The following is a 17,501-nucleotide window of genomic DNA, read 5'->3' as shown; positions in this document are numbered from 1 at the left end:
GACAGCACGCACTACAGGGTAAGTCAGCACAACTGGACTAAACCAAAGCTAAGAAGTTTCCTGAATACAATCAAACACTTTGAGGGGCACAGTCACTGGGGCAGAAATCTGGAGATCATGGTTTCAGAGACCACCTAGGTCAATTTGCATAACAAAGCTTATTAAGAAAATGTTCTGCATCCTACTTCGGTGAGTAGTGTCTGGGGTCTTAAAAGCTTGCAAGCAGCCATAAGATGCATCAATTGGTCCCAACCACCTGGAGTAAAGGAGAATGAAGAACAGCAAAGACACAAGGTAGTATTAGCCCAAGAGACAGAAAGGGCCACATAAACCAGAGACTTCATCAGCCTAAGACCAGAACTAGATGGTGCCTGGCTACTACCAATGACCACCCTGACAGGGAACACAATAGAGAGTCCCTGATGGAGCAGGAGAAAGATGGGGTGCAGAACTCAAATTCTAGTAAGAAGACCAGACGTAATGGTCTGACTGAGACTTAAGGAACCCCAGAAAGCATGGCCCCTGGATTCTCTATCAGCTCACAGCTAAAACAATTTCGGAGGCCAACTCTTCAGACAGGGATTGGACTGGACTACGGGACATAAAGTGATACTCGTGAGTGTGCCTCTTAGCTCAAGTAGATATAAGAGACTAAATGGGCAGCTTCTGTCAGGAGGTGAGATGGGAAGGCAGAGAGGGTTAGGAGCTGGTTGAGTGGACTTGGGGATTCAGGGGTGGAAAGGAGGAGTGTGCTGTCACAGTAAGGGGAGAGCAATTAGGGTCAGATAACAATGTATGTATAAATTTTTGTACGGGAAAAAATTAAAAAATAAAAAAATTCATTACAATTCAAACTATAGATGCAACACAACTTATTTAACCGTTTCTCTCTTCTAGCTAATTTGAATTTTTTTCTGCTAACAATTACACAGTTAACATTGTTGCAAATATACCTATTTATGGCCTGATGTTTATTTTCCATCTGTGTAATTTAAAGTGGTGAGTTTGCTGTGCACAGAAACAGGATCATAATTGTGCCCTCTTTTTAAAATAATTTCCTGTGGAATCTTGGTGAAGAGAACCCTTTTATGATCTTTTATTCTTGATGATCGTCCTGAGCAGACTTTGATAGGGAAGGCCTCACTAAGAGGTGATACTTGATTTGAGACATAAATGATAGGATTAAGTCAGCCTAGTGATGATCTGGTCAGAGTTTTAGGCATAACCAACAATAAATGCAAGTTCTGGTTTGCACTGCAATGGAAAAGAATGAAGCTGATGTCCAGAGAAGCAAAGACGATATAGACTGAAGAGCCCTGATGAGATAGAGTAGGCAAATGTGGCTCTTGGCTTCCTTGCCTTTGGATTTAATGTACTGGAATCCTTGCTGTACAGTGTGTCTGTGGTTACTAAAGGGTATCCCTGCATTAGTCTGTCTAATAAATATCCTTTTTCTCAAAAGAATCAAGAAGTTTCTGTATCTTATACTAGAAATGTTACCGATTACTGTATTTTTATGCAAATAATGTGCACCTTTTACATTTGTTTGCCAATCCCGCCCTCCTCCCATGAGGTATTTTCATAAGTGTACTATGCTAATTTTTTTACAGTAACATGCAAAAAAAAAAATGGCATAGCAGGTGCTTCTGAAAATACCTGGGGAGGCAGGGGCGAGGGTGGGGGTGGGGGTGGGGAGGAGTAGTTGGCAAACAAACATAGAAGGTGAGCATTATTTGCGTAAAAATACAGTACTTATGAAGTGCTTTTGAACAGACTTTTTTGGCCTTTTTTCTGTTTTAAGAGATGATTCAATGCTAACATTTTGTAAGGTACAGCTGGAACATTTTGCAGAATATTTATGGCATAGTTTTCTGTGTGGTAAAGAAATGCTGACAAATTTATATGTGATTTTTGTGATTCTCGCTACTGGTAGAGTCAAACTGTTACTTTTTAAGTGCCCCTGCTTTCTCCATCTTCAATCTCTGACACCACAAGGGGTAATTATAAGAATTTCCTGACTTGAAGGTTGATAATCACTAGCAGAGCCTCATTGAGAAAAGAGTGAAAATAACCAGCACTTACTTCCCAAACTTCAAAGATTCTGAGAAACTATTGCATTGGTAGTAGTATTTCTTGGAATCTTCTCCATACTGCAACTATAACTATGTTAGCGCATTCCTTTTGGCTCAATTTTAAAATAAGGGATGATGTGAGCTAATTGGTCTTTAGAGGTAGTATAAAATCCCCTCCCGTATTTTAAGGATAAAGAAAACAAAGACGAGAGAGATTACATGACTTGTGCAAAGCAGCTCAGCACATTAGTGATAGAAGGTGGATCCCTTGTTTCTTGGGGAATGCTCTTTCATGGGTTTATTGAAAGATAGGACTTTTAAGTTATTGCTATGTCTTTGACTCAAAGCATAGTGCATGCCAACACCTTGCTCATATAGACTACAAAACTATGTATTTTCAGCTTTTCCCCAACAATTTATTCCACAGTTAGAGCTCTTTTTTGAGACCTGCCCAATGTGTCATCATCTAACAGTACATCTTGTCTTTCCTTCCTTTGATTTTCCTGCTACTCAGGTTTATGTTAATAAAATCTTTTCATCTTATGTTAGTTTGGCACTGAGTGTAAATCTCTTGTACCAATAGAATAGAATAGAATTCATTAATTTTAAAATGGATTAGAGTCATTTTAGTCACTCTTGCCTGAAAATAATTCATAATTGTCAGGGAATTGGTATAAAACTGATGATCTCTTATCAAGAAAATGCTCTATGAGTTGTAATACTTAAAATTCAAATAATTTCTACCATGCTATTTAATATACTGATATTAATTCATTAACACATGAAATGTTAAATTGATATTATCACCCAAAACTTCACAAGGTATTCATCAGTATAGGTAGTTGTGATTTAAAATATGTCTGCTCTTAGAAAAAAAATGCTGTATTTCATAGAAAGTAGAATTTGTCATGTTGGTGTGTGGCATTATTTCAGCAAGCCTATTTCCACCCTGTTCTTAGCTCTGTAACTTTGGAAGATTTATTGTTTCAGTGATGATTAGGTAGAAATGGTAAGGAGGTGTATTAGCTCATGTAAGGTATGGGTCTGACAGCCAATTAGAGCTGCTTAAGAGAATGTCACTTCATATTCCTAGATCATTGGGGGAAGAAAAGTCATACAATTATTAGGTAGTAAAATGCCTTTTTTCATATGCTTAATTTTATGGGATGTCTATGATCTGTTCTTTACATTTTCAGGGAAATGCTTCATAGTACAGTAATTTTAGAAATATAAAAATAGCATGTTGAATTATAAACTTCAGAAATGTGAGCAGAGCAGCACTATGACTTTCCCATGTGAAACTGTGTTTGAACATAGAATGTAAACGTATTTTGTATTTTGAAGTGTGTGTCATTGGAATGTGTAGCACCACACTGAAATCAAACATCTTCCAATAAGAAATAAGCTGTAGTGTTAAAGCCTTTCCTATGGAAAAGAGTATAGTAAACTGATGTTAAGAGCATACTAGGTGCATAAAATAATTCTCTAATATACCATAAAGTGTTTGCTTTATATTGCTGAAAAGACATATTAGTTCTAAAGAAGTCTAAAAAAAAAGATTCTTTTAGCTTAAAATTAACAAGTTAACATATTTAGTTTTCCAAATGCCGTGAAATTTTAGGCTATCATTTTACTACTTAGAGTAAAGCATCCTTATTACTCAAATTTTAGAGTCCTTCAAAAAATAACCAAGAGAATAAAAATTAGATGATGATGGGGAAATTAATATATCATAAAAACATACACAGAGAAGCACTTTTTAGTAGAATTTTGCTTATTTAGCTTCAAGCATTAAAACTCTTTCAAATCTTGGTATTTATTTTTCTTGCTATATTCAAATGACAGGATGTTGTATAAAGCAATATAGTATAGGCTATATATATGAAATACACGCACACACATATACATACATATAATGAAAATGGCAGACGACCAGACAGTGTTTCGACCTGGTATACATAAGGTTGCCATGAGTGGAAGCTGACTCAATGGCAACTAACGACAATGATAACAACAACATATATATATATAAAATATGTGTGTGTGTGTATAATTTTTCTAACATTACAATTATAAAAATTCCATCCTTGTCTTTAAATTAGTGCCATCCTGAGAATGCAACCACGACAAAAATCCACTGGGAACAAAAATCGATTTGTGTGCAAACTTGAGGGGCCAGAAATTTCAGTAGAGATTTCTTCTGCTAGGATTATGTGTATTCTGTTGGAGAATCTTCACCTCTCTTTACGTTTCTAAGGGGAAGATAGCAGTATATAGGCCTCATCAATCGTGTACATCATATATGGTCCATTTCCTCTCTTCCCACCAAAGCTTTTCAAACTGATAGGAAATGGAAACATAAAGAAGTGACTTATGGGGAAAACAGTAAGGGGCAGTCTGTGGATTGGGCATACAAATTATTCACCATAGCCTCAGGGTCACTTGCCTATTTAAATTTAGTCTGGAAAAAGCTGCTGAAGAGTAAAGGAAAAATGGTTAAGAGTGTGATATTAGCAGAACCAATAGAGGAGGGTTTTGGAAAAAACAATGGGGCATCCAACTATGTCTATTGAGTTTGTGAATATACTGTATCCTCACAGTCATCCATTTATATGACAAATATGTATTGAACATTTACTGTTTGCTGGCACTCTTCTAACTTCTGTGGATAAACTGTCAAGAAAGAAAGACAAACATTTCTGCTCTTATGCAGATTGTGTTTTGTGAAGTAAGATTGCCAATAAATAAAGAAGTACGTAGTCCTTGGTTTGGGGAATCATCCACCAGTACAGTCTAACTTGCCCGGCAATATGAGTCCTGTCAACTGAGGCCAATTCTAAGGAGTAGGGTGTAAGTATAAACCCACTGTTTTTTTTTTTGTTGTTGTTGTTGTTTTGCTGTTAACTGCCCTTGAGTAGATTCTGACTCGTGATGACCATGGGTGTTGCAGAGTAGAATTTCTCCATAGGGTTTTCAGAGGTGTAGCCATGGGGGGCAGAGGGGAACACTTGCCCCCGGATACTAGTCCAAGGGGGTGCCAGATGAGGCCAGCCCAGGAAATACATCCCCCTTCCTGGTGGGTGAGACTGGCCAGAGAAATCCCCTGTCATCAAATCACCCTCCCTCCCCCATCAACAAGGCCGGTGACAGAAGGATGTAAACTTGAGATTGCTTCTGGGTGCTCATTACTCTTGCTATGCCTCTGAGGGTTTTCTTGGCTATAATCTTTACAGAAGCAGATCATCAGGGCTTTCTTCTGTGGTGCTGTTGGGTGGGTTCGAACCGCCAACCTTTAGGTTAGTAGTCAAGCACAAATCATTTGCACCACCCAGAGAAATTTTTAGGGCCTTAAGTCAGAGTAAAATAGCTTGTATTTTATTCTAGAGCAATAGAAATCCTTTAAGTATATTAAAAGAAGGAATGACATGATCTGATTTGTATCTTTACAAGTTCTCTTTGAATGGTGAATGGAAAATATGATTGGTAAGAATGAATGCATGGACATAAATTATGGAGTAATTTCAGGATTCTTGTCAAGTGATAGTGGTGGCTTGAATAAATTGGCATTAATAAAAATGGTACAAAAAGGGGATAATTTATTGATATATTTGGAGATAGTTTGGCCAAGACATACAGATTAGTTTGATTTGGGGATTGAACAAAAACGAAAAATCATAAGATGACTCCTAGGTTGAATGTAAAATATTTACTGAGCTGGATAGGACTTGGGGAAGTATTATTGTTGATTTTAGTTAAGAATTCCACTTTGGGCATGGTTAGTGCTGAAAAAAATATTACTCAAGAAGTGTAAGTATCAAGTATGAGGTTGGTTTTTCAGGAGTAGAATGTATGGGGGACATAAGCACCTAATGATATCAATTTGATAGTGAAAAGACTAATCGAACTGTGTGCTTGACATGACTTTATTATGCTTTGCCTAGAACAGCTAAGCACTAAACTTTATGTGAACTTCCCTCACGGTAACTTTTTTTTTTTGCTACGTCACAGGTCATTTGCCTAATCACAAATAAACATTGACTTTCCTACTATTATAATGTTTGACACAGTTTGTTAAGTTTCAAGATGCTCCCCACCATCCCCTGCCAGCAGTTTTTAGCACCAGCCTTCGGTATGGATTACACCTGAAAATCTTCACAACTGGGCAAATTAACAACATCATAATAAATGGAGAAGAAATTGAAGTTGTCAATGATTTTATTCTATTTGGATCAACAATAAACTTCCATGGACGCAGCGGTCAAAAAATTAAACGACATATTGCATTGGACAAATCTGCTGCAAAATACCTCTTTAAAGATTTCAACAGCAAAGTTACTACTATGATGGCAAAGGTGCGCCTGACCCAAGCCATAGTATGTTCAATTGCCTCATATGCATGCAAAAGTTGGACAATGAAAAAGGAGGACAGAAGAATTGATATATTTGAATTGTGGTGTTGGTGAACAATATTGAACATACCATGGACTGCCAAAAGAATGAAGAAATCAGTATTAGAAGAAATACAGTCAAAATGTTCCTGAAAAGCTAGGATGGCTAGACTTTGTCTTGCTTACTGTGAACACATCATCAGAAAAGGCCAACTGGTAGAAAAGGACATCATGGTTGGTAAAGTAGTGTCAGAGAAAATGAAGCAAACCCTCAATGAGATGCACTCAAACACAGCAACAATCATGAAAAAGGCACAGGACAGGGTAACATTTTGTTTGGTTATCCATAAGGTCACCGTGAGTTGGAGCTGACTCTATGACACCTAACAACAACAACTTTCTCTTTCCACAGATCCTCTTCTAGGGTTTCTGCACAGCTTTGCTTAACCACCCATTTCCTGAGACTCTGGCTTAGGCTTTGTGTCACACCTTCTTCCTAATACAAAAGCCTGCCTTACTCTCCCAACAATAATGTCTGTTCTTATTATTGTTTAGACTTCCATTTTTTTTTCCTTGACAATAGTGATTGACATATAGCTGGTATTTAAAACCATAGAACTTGATATGATTATCTAGAAATACAGTATAGATAGAGAAGGAAAGATTACTTAAAATTTAAATAGATAATTTAAGTAGGTAAGTTTGTTGGTAGTCTAACAAACCAACAAGCAAAAAACTATGAGAAGGAATGAATATTAAAGGTGATTAAGAAGGACTGGCCATATGGTTGGATAATATCCAGGGGATTAGGGTTTTGTGGAGCCCAAGTACTGTATAGAGAAAATAGTCATCTGTGTCAAATTCTCCTGAGATGAGAATCAGAAAATGATCAGAAAGGGACCACTAGATGTTAACTATGATATGTTAACATGTAGGTCTTTGATGACAAATACAAGAACTATTTAAGTAGATAACAGAATTGGGGAGGAACAGGCAAAGCTCAACTGCAGTGAGGTGAGGAGAGTAGAGACATTATGTATAGACAGTGTGTTAAATTTTCCGTGAAGGTCAATAGAGAAATAAGGCAATAGGTGAAAGGGGATGTCAGATTAGGGGTTCTTTTTTAAATTAATATAAATTACTAGAGCACATTTTCTCATGAAAATAATCTAGTTGAAAAGAAGAAATTAATGTTTCTGGAGAAAGAGGGAATAATATCAGAAGCCATACTCTTGAGAAGACAAGAGACAATGAATTCAGAACACAAATGCGTGGTTGAACTTTCAGATATGAAGCCAGTTTGTGTTCAGGTGAACGAGGCAGTAGTCTTCCAAGTATTATTTCAAGGGTCAAACACCATCCTTTTTTTTCTTTTTTTATTGATACCTAAAATGCTATTTAAAGTTAATGGATGAGTGGATAGGTGAATAAGTAATATACTTGTTTTTAAACTATTTAAATATAATTTCTTTGAAACTAATTATCAGTATCAATCTTTTGGCTTTGCTTGAAACATGGTCATCCCAAGTACAAGTTTTAACTGAAATAAAAGGGAGACTACCATATATCGAGCAAGTTATTAGAAGCCAAGAGTTGGAATTACATATACCAAAAGGGCCTAGTTGCCTCCAAGAGTTCTCAGCCTAGCAGAAGATAAAAGCAAATATGCTGGTGATTTCAATGGAGTAAGTACCATATGTACTGGTACTATTAGAACTCACCTGAGGTTCATGTAAATTGTCCTATATGTTAATGGTAAAGCCCAATAACTAGCATGAAGATGATGAATAATATGTTATATTCTTGGAATTACAATTAGTTTAATTTCTTCATAACACGTAGAGAGTAATGAGGAGTGGCAGAAAGCAGAGTCAGAGACATAGGCAAGTGCCAACTTATGGTGAGCCCCATAAACAACGCTCTAAATTCTGACTTTAGTTTGCCCAAGAAGAGCGTCTAGGCTGAGAAGGTCATGGAAAAGTCCTGGGAAATACCACTAGAGATGAATTAAAGCGTGGAAGTATGGAGCATTATCTGCACCTAGAAACTTAATAATTTCATTTATACTACCCAGAGAGCCATGTTGCAAGAAGGAGTGACTGTCACTCCATGAGGAATACAGAAGAGTAGATGAAAGAAAAGGAGGTCAGTTAGCCCAGAGCTGGGGGTATTTAACAGTGAGCCTATGGGGAAAATTATGAACAAAAGATATAAGCGCTATGAACTAGGACTTCTGTTTGCTAGTTATTTTCATTTCCCTGACTACTTATGGAACTATATCTCTCACTGTAAAGCATTCCTTACAGCTACACAAAACCATTATCATCAATAAGCTAATGAGTTAGAAAGAAACAAACTTAACAATATTATGTATACCTTTGGTGAATGAGAGTAGATTATGAAACAGATGTTTTGCATTAAGGTGCATCATAAAAGAGTGATCTAACATAACCTCTAGGATTTTACTGTGAAAACAACTGCAATTTATTTACCAACTAAGCAAAGAGTAGGCAGTAGCCCAACACCTGCCAAGAAGTTTATAGCCAAGGAGCAACAATCCTAGTCTCTAAACAATACTAAGCCAACTCATTCTAAATATATTTATTTAGACAAGGTAACTTTCATTCTATATTCTAAAGAGGATTGGCATTTGGAGCCCTGGGAGGAACAAATGGCCTGCTAATGAGAATGCCCAAATACAATTGTTGGGTAAAGGCAAGCTAGATTAGAATTCAAAAGTTTCACATAGTGATAGAAATGGTAGTGCAGTCTTCAGTGATCTATAAAATCAAATGCAACAATAGATCAAGCAGAATCAAAGTTGCCTAAGAAATCTCAGCACAAGTAACAAGTCATTACAAACCCTATTGAAAGTCCCTTTGGGACAATGACTAGGGCTAAGCCCAGATTGAAAATTTAGAAATAATTGACTCTGAGGGAGATGGGTGATCAGCTGTGCAGCAACTTTTATATAAAACTATTGCTGAGATGAGTATATTTTATACGGAAACATTGGAATGGGACTATTCTTTAAAAGTTGGAGGGTATACTTTTTTGTTAACACAAAAACAGGAATTATATGATTTGTATTTCAAATTAGACTAGGAAATGTTGGAATATCAAACACAGCAAGCTTTCGAGATTCCATATCCCTCATGTAATCTTTCCATAATAAGTGAAAAACTAAATAGCAAAATTCTGATACCCGCATATATGTAAACACACACTGCACACGTTTTAATTTACTCCATTCCAAATACATTTTCACTGTGTATGTAGAACTTAATTTTATGTGAATTTTATGAACTCTAAGATTGTCATTTAGTCTTGTATTTACTAGCCTTGCTTAACCAAAATAATTTTCTCTCATCTATGTATTAATTTATCAATTTTTAAGATATAAGATTCTTTAAAGAAAAAGAAAAGCAAAACAAACAAACAAACAAAAAAAACCCCAAACCCGTTGCCATCAAGTCGATTCTGACTCATAGTAGGACACAGTAGAATTGCCCCCTAGAGTTTTCAGGTAGTGCCTGGTGGATTCAAACTGCTGGCCTTTTGGTTAGCAGCTGTAGCTCTTAACCTCTATGCCACCAAGGTTTCCTTAAAGAAAAGGGGTGTTTAAATAGATAAGTGGTAACTTTGGTGTGTGGTGAAGGGTAAGACAGTACACAATACTGGAGAAGCCAGCACGATTTTAAGACAAAAGTTCATGGAATCTCCATAGACACATCCAAACTCCCTGAAGGACCAAATTGCTGAGCTGAGGGCTGTGGGGTCCATGATCTCTGGGAACATCTAGCTCAACTGACATAACATAGTTTATAAAGACAATGTTCTGCATTCTACCTTGGTGAGCAGCGTCTGGGGTTTTAAAAGCCTGTAAGCGTCCATCTAAGATTTTCCACTTGTTTCACCCCATCTGGAGCAAGGGCGAATGACAAAAATCAAAGACACAAGGGAAAGATTAGTCCAAAGGACAACTACCACGGCCACCACCAGACTGAGTCCAGTACAACTAGATGATGCCTGGCCATCACCACTGACTGCTCTGACAGGGATCACAACAGAGAGTCCAGGAGAGAGCTGGAGAAAAATGTAGAACAAAATTCTAACTCACAAAAAGAGACCAGACTTATTTGCCTAACAGAGACTGGAGAAACCCCTAGAGCATGGCCCCTGGATGCCATTTTAGCTCAGTAATGAAGTCACTTCCAAGGTTCACCCTTCAGGCAAAGATTAGCCACGCCCGTAAAACAAAATGAGACTAGTGGGACACTACAGCCTGGGGACAAGGACTAGAAGGCAGGAAGGGACAGGAAAGCTTGTAATAGGGAACCCAGGGTCTAGAAGAGAGAGTGTGGACATGTCGTGGAGTTGTTAACCAATGTCATAAAACAATATGTATACTAACTGTTTAATGAGAAACTAGCTTGGTCTTAAACCTTCATCTAAAGTACAAGAAAAAAATAAATAAAATAAAAAAGGGTGTTTAATTTTTCTTGACTGAAAACATTATGCACTTAAAAAATGGAATCTGTCAATCACAAGAGGGATTAGTCAGTTTCAGGAAGATATAAATTGAGAATATTTGAGATAAATCTTTGAAAGTCTCACTTATATACTTTACAGAGTCATTTTGTTCAATGGGCTGAAAGTATTTTGGAGCATTAGCAAGACAATCTCCATTGCAGAGATGGCTACAGAAATCAACCCAATCTAAAGCAACTGTATTTTTGAATCATGTAACTAGCTTCTAACACAGTTCCTGGCAAAACTGATGAAAGGAATTGAATGTATTTTCTGTTCTGATTTCATGCTCATGTTGTGAATGTACCCTTATAAGTTGGATTATCATGAAATCTATCTAAAGGACAGAGTATAGTGTTTTATTCCAGTTTCAGTGTTCCAATTCCACTGTAGTTATATTTCATTTGTAAACTGATTTTAGTTAGGATTTTGGCTTTATTCACCAGTCTCATGAGCTTGGACAACTTACTCTGTCTTTACTATATGGATCCATTCTTGGTTGCCTAGAACAGTAATATTTCAGAGTTGGTAATGTTTGACAATGGCAAATTCCCCATAGGTCATAATATTCTTGAAATCCTTTGATAAGAGACTGATTCTCATGGTGAATCCTGCCTTTTATGCATGGCTTTTCAGATTTTTGAAGGTGACTTCTGTCACTAAAAAATTAGGGATAATTGTTAGAAAGTAAATAAACTACAGCAGCAAATTGAAAAAAGAAATAAATCCATAACAGCTACCATGTATTAAGTATTCACTATAGTGGCACGTTGGTTAAAGCTACGGTGCACTATGGCTGCTAACCAAAAGGTTGGCAGTTCGAATCCACCAGCTGCTCCTTGGAAAGTCTATGGGGCAGTTCTACTCTGTTCTGTAGGGTTGCTAGCAGAGGTGTTTTTTTTTTTTTCATTTACTCCGTCAGCATCTTGCTGGAAGCAGAGTACTTAAATCACTTACTGATAAAGATTAAAGCCTACAGCCTTCAGTGTGGATTACACCTCAACATAAAACAAAAATCCTCACAATGGGACCAATAAATAACATCATGATAAATGGAGAAAATATTGAAGTTGTCAAGGATTTCATTTTACTTGGATCCACAATCAACGCCCATGGAAGCAGCACTCAGGAAATCAAATGATGTATTGCATTGGGCAAATCTGCTTCAAAAAATCTTTTCAAAGTGTTCAAAAGCAAAGATGTCACTTTGAGGACTAAGGTGTCCCTGGATCAAGCCATGGTATTTTCAATTACTTCACATGCATGTGAAAGCTGGTCAATGAATAAAGAAGACCAAAGAAGAACTGATGTCTCTGAATTATGGTGTCATTGAAGAATATTGAATATACCATGGTCTGCCAGAAGAATGAAAACATCTGTCTTGGAAAAAGTACAGACAAAATGCTCTTTAGAAGCAAGGATAGTGAGATTTCATCTTATATACTTTAGATATGTTATTAGGAGGGATCAGTCGCTGGAGAATGACATCATGCTTGATAAGGTAGAAGGTCAACAAAAAAGAGGAAGACCTTCAACAAGATGGATTGACACAGTGGCGGCAACAATGGGCTCAAACATAGCAATGATTGTGAGAAAGGCACAGGACTGGGCAGTGTTTCATTCTGTTGTACATGGGGTTACTATGAGTCAGAACTGACTCTAGGGCACCTAACAAAAACAATATAATGTCAGAGACTGTGCTAAGGGTCCTAAACACATTTTTCGTTGTATTTTCCTTAGAATTTTATTAGGTGGAACTTACTACCATCACTTTATGAATATAGAATGAAGTTTGAAGTAATTTTTATCTGGTCTTTTGATGATGGAGCTAGGATTTGAATCATTTTCTTTCTGATTTTGAATTTTGTGCTCTTAAAAATTTCTACACGCAAACACCAGTGTGCCCACATTAAAGTGTTACAGTCTACTTGCCAATACATCATTACAATGCTTTAAGGGAGTATTTTTTAAAAAAACATTAAGAAATGTTTTCCACGTTGAAAAACGTTTTCCATGTCAATGGACATTTCGAATCTATAACATAAGTATGCAGTATAAACTGTTTTCAAATTTATTTGGAGAGAGTATACTAATTTCAAAAGCTTTCTTAAAAAACTATCTACAAGAGTTCTATATCATATATATTGGAAAATCCCATTTTTTAAGATGTAGTAGCAGTGAAAATCAAGGAAAAATCATGAAGGCTGTAAGAAATTTGTAATTTAAATTAAAAAAAGCACTCATGTAAATAGAAATCAATAAATCAAATTGTATCATTAAATTGGTGAATTACTGCCCAGAGCCTTCCATCTGCTCCCTCCCCTCAGTATTATAGCATTTCTATTTGGACTAAAGAGCTTTAGTTTCAGAAGAAGATTACAATCATTTTTTTCTCCTTTTCTAATAAAAATACTTTCCATGTTAACAATTTACATTTTGCTAACCACATTCATATATGTTACCTAATTTGGTCTTCAAGGAATTATGAAAGATATCTAAGAAAGGCTATTATGGAATATATTCACATAATGAAAGAGTTGCCAGCACAGCATATGTATAGACATTTAAGACATATTTTACTTTACAGTAAACACTCATGGAAAATGTAATTGGTTTGTCAAAATATTTTCAAGTGATTTTAGGAATTGGGGAGAATTTATACTTATACAGTGGTCTGGAATAGAGTGAGAAATCATAAATCCTTCCTGTGCAAGAATACTGTGCTAATCTTGAAACAAATAGAACATCACATAGCTAGAAATAAACATAGCACTTTAATGACTCCTGGTAGGTATATAGGGGGAAAGAGCATAGAGCAATGTCTTTTGAACTATATAAGTAAACTCTAATACCTTGGTAATTACTTTAAAAAGTATAAAGGAAGTTCAATTATAAAATTAATTTTTATACATTCAATTACATTATATATGTGACAATTATACTGCACTATAGGGTTGGTATGAGTCGGAATGGACTCGATGGCAATGGGTTTGTTTTTGTTTTTTATAGTCATCACAGTTGTTAAGCACTCAGAGCTAACCAAAAGGCTGGCAGTTCGAACCACCAGCTGAGAAAGATGGGGCAGTTAGCTTCCTTAAGGATTACGGCCTTGGAAACCCTAGGGGGCAGTTCTACTCTGTCCTATAGGGTCACTATGTGTCAAAATTGACCCTGTGGCAACAGGTTTTTTTTCTATTTTTGGCTTATAGGCATCCTGCTTACAGATACAAAGCAAACAGCAAGTTAATATACACTTGATATAATTTTTATACAGTTAGCTATGGCAAATATTTTACCAAAATTGATGCACAATTACATACTTTAAAGCGTTCCAAAGCCATACTTCTACATGCAGCAAAAGCACTTATTTTATCGAATAATAGTATAGGGTAAGAAACAAGAAAGGTTTATTTAAAACTGCTATTTCAGTAATTGTCATAGTCACATAAGTGGAATGAAAATTATTTAAAAGAGTTGTAAATGCCTTATTTTTTGTTTTATGCTTCCTACTCCAAATATATATATAAAACATCCTCAAAGCCTAAAAAATCAACATTACTGATTTAATCCATGATGATACCTGATTTCACAGCTCTTTGCTTGTTAGTAAATTCATTGGGTATATTAAAAACTACATCATCACTATTCTTCAGAAGAGAAATTATCCTCAATAACATAAAAGGAGCATGCCATTATAATACTTTATTTTGTCTTTTCAAGCCTCCCTTTAAAATCTTCTGTTCAGCTCTTTGACTTCATCATTTCTTCCATTCACTTTAACCACTTGACATTCAAGAGCAACTTTCAGAGTCTCTTCTGACATCCATTTTGATCTTTTCTCTCTTTCCTGTCTTTTTAATCACTTCTTGCTTTCTTCATGTAGGATGTCCTTGATGTCATTCCACAACTGGTCTGGTCTTTGGTCATTAGTATTCAATGCATCAAATCTATTCTTGAGATGGTCTTTAAATTCAGGTGGGATATGCTCAAGGTGCATAATTTGGCTCTCATGGACTTGTTCTAATTTTCTTCAGCTTTAACTTGAATTTGCATATGAGCAATTGATGGTCTGTTCCGTAGTCAGCCCTTTGTTCTTACTGACGATATTGATCTTCTCCATTTCTCTTTCCAGAGATGTAGCCAGTTTGATTCCCTGTGTATTTCATTCGGCAAGGTCCACATGCATAGTTGCCATTTATGTTGTTGAAAAAAGAAAGGTATCTGAAGAAGTCATTGGTCTTGCAAAATTCTATCATGCAATCTCTGGCATCAGTTCTATCACCAAGGCCATATTTTCCAACTACAGATCCTTCTTCTTGGTTTCCAACTCTTGCATTCCAATCACCAGTAATTATCAATGCATCCTGATTGCATGTTTGATCAATTTCAGACTGAAGAAGTTGGTAAAAATCTTCAATTTCTTCTTTTTTGGCCTTAGTGGTTGGTGAGTAAATTTGAGTAATAGTCGTATTAACTGGTCTTCTGTGTAGGCATGTGGATATTATCCTATCACTGACAGTGTTGTACTTCAGGATAGATCTTGCAATGTTCTTTTTTGAGGATGAATGCATTGCCATTCCTCTTCAACTTGTCATTCCCAGCCTAGTAGACCATATGATTGTCCAATTCAAAATGGCCAATACCAGTCCATTTCATCTCATTAATGCTTAGGATATTGATGTTTATGTATTCTGTTTCATTTTTGACAACTTCCAATTTTCCTAGATTCATACTTTCTGTATTCCTGACCCAAGCCATGATGTTTTCAATTGCCTCATATGCATGTGAAAGCTGAACAATGAATAAGGAAGAGCGAAGAAGAATTGGTGTCTTTGAGTTGTGATGTTGGCGAATAATATTGAATATACCATGGACTGCCAAAAGAACAAACAAATCTGTCTTGGAAGAAATACAGCCAGAGTGCTCCTTAGAAGCGAGGATGATAAGACTCAGTCTCACATACTTTGGACATGTTTTCAGGAGGGACCAGTCCGTGGAGAAGGATATCATGCTTGGTAAAGTGGAGGGTCAGTAAAAAAGAGGAAGATCCTCAACAAAATGGATTGGCAAAGTGGCTGCAACAATGGGCTCAAGCACAGCAATGATCATGGGGTTGATGCAGGACTGACTGGGCAGTGTTTTATGCTGTTGTACATAGCGTTGCTATAAGTGGGAATGGACTCACTGGCACCTAACAACAACAACAACATAGAAGGCATTGCACACCTGGGGAAACAAATCATACATTTTGTTTTTGGGATAATCTGTAGAAGAAAAGCATTTCAGAGGAATGAGGACTCAGGCACTACAGTTTAGACGTTATGGCTGAATCTAGCACTTCATATTTCTGCATGGTCCATTTATCACAGGGTCCACTCTATCCATCCATCTCCTCAAATATTGGGCTGCCAAGAGGCCTAAGGGTGTAAGTTTCTTATTCCTGATGAGGCCCATGGCTCAAGTGCTCAAACTTAAAGGTGTTTTTCCAGGATCTGACTAGAGAAGAAGGTCAGTGATGGGAGTATAAAGATACTATTGCTCACCGTTCACTTGCAATGTGGGCATATTGGACACTTTTTTTTTAATTAGAAAATTTTACCATATTATAGCAAATTCTGTTTAATTTATCTCATGAAACTAAGGAAAAATACTTTCATTTTACATTCTATATAAATATTATAATGTCAAGTTTTGTTACTGTTTTATCTCTGTTTTGTTTTCTTCTATTAATGTACATTATTTTATATTAAGTTGTGGTGAGCTATAAATGACATTTTGTGTAATGTATTCCCTTTGACATAGTTATATTTCATGCAACTTCAAGATGTTTTAAAGAACTCTTTCCTAAAGTTTATGCATTTCTGTAAGGAGCTACCATATTTTTATGCAGATAACGTGAGTGTTATATGTTTTTGGCCAACTATGCAACCCCTCTTCATTATTTTCATAAGCAAATTATGTTTTGCATTATATGTGTGGGCACGTCATTTACATGGGTAAGTTATTTGCGAAAAAACACGGTAATTCCTTTAGTCTTATTTTTCCTCAAGATAATATTTTGCTGATTTATACTTTTCAATTGTCAAATTCAAGCTTCCAATCTACCATCTTATTCACTGGTAGAACTTTCTATTTTTGAAAACCAGTTAAGCTCAGGTCATCAGTGACATATTGATTGTCAGCTTGGAGGTGTACATGTTGCTAACTTCTGGGAGCATAAATATAATAAAAGAAATAATTCTGGGGGAAATATCAAGAGTAAAATGCCAACACTACAGGTGATTAACCATCTACAAGAGAAAAGAGAGCTCTTTCTCTGAAGCCAGAGGAAAGAAAGAACAAAAGGAAGTACAGACTCAGCATTGAGAAAGTGCATGCTGAATGTTCTCTATTTTCTCCTTTAAGTCCATAGTGACATCAGCTAAACAGAATGACAAGGTGGGGCTTTGTAGGAGATTTGATTAGAGTAGAAAATTCATGATTTGATTTATTCTTTTTTTTTTTTTTTAAT

Source organism: Trichechus manatus, unplaced genomic scaffold (genome assembly GCF_000243295.1).
Source record: "Trichechus manatus latirostris isolate Lorelei unplaced genomic scaffold, TriManLat1.0 scaffold00083, whole genome shotgun sequence".
NCBI lineage: Eukaryota > Metazoa > Chordata > Mammalia > Sirenia > Trichechidae > Trichechus > Trichechus manatus.
Note: the sequence above shows the minus strand (reverse complement) of the source record.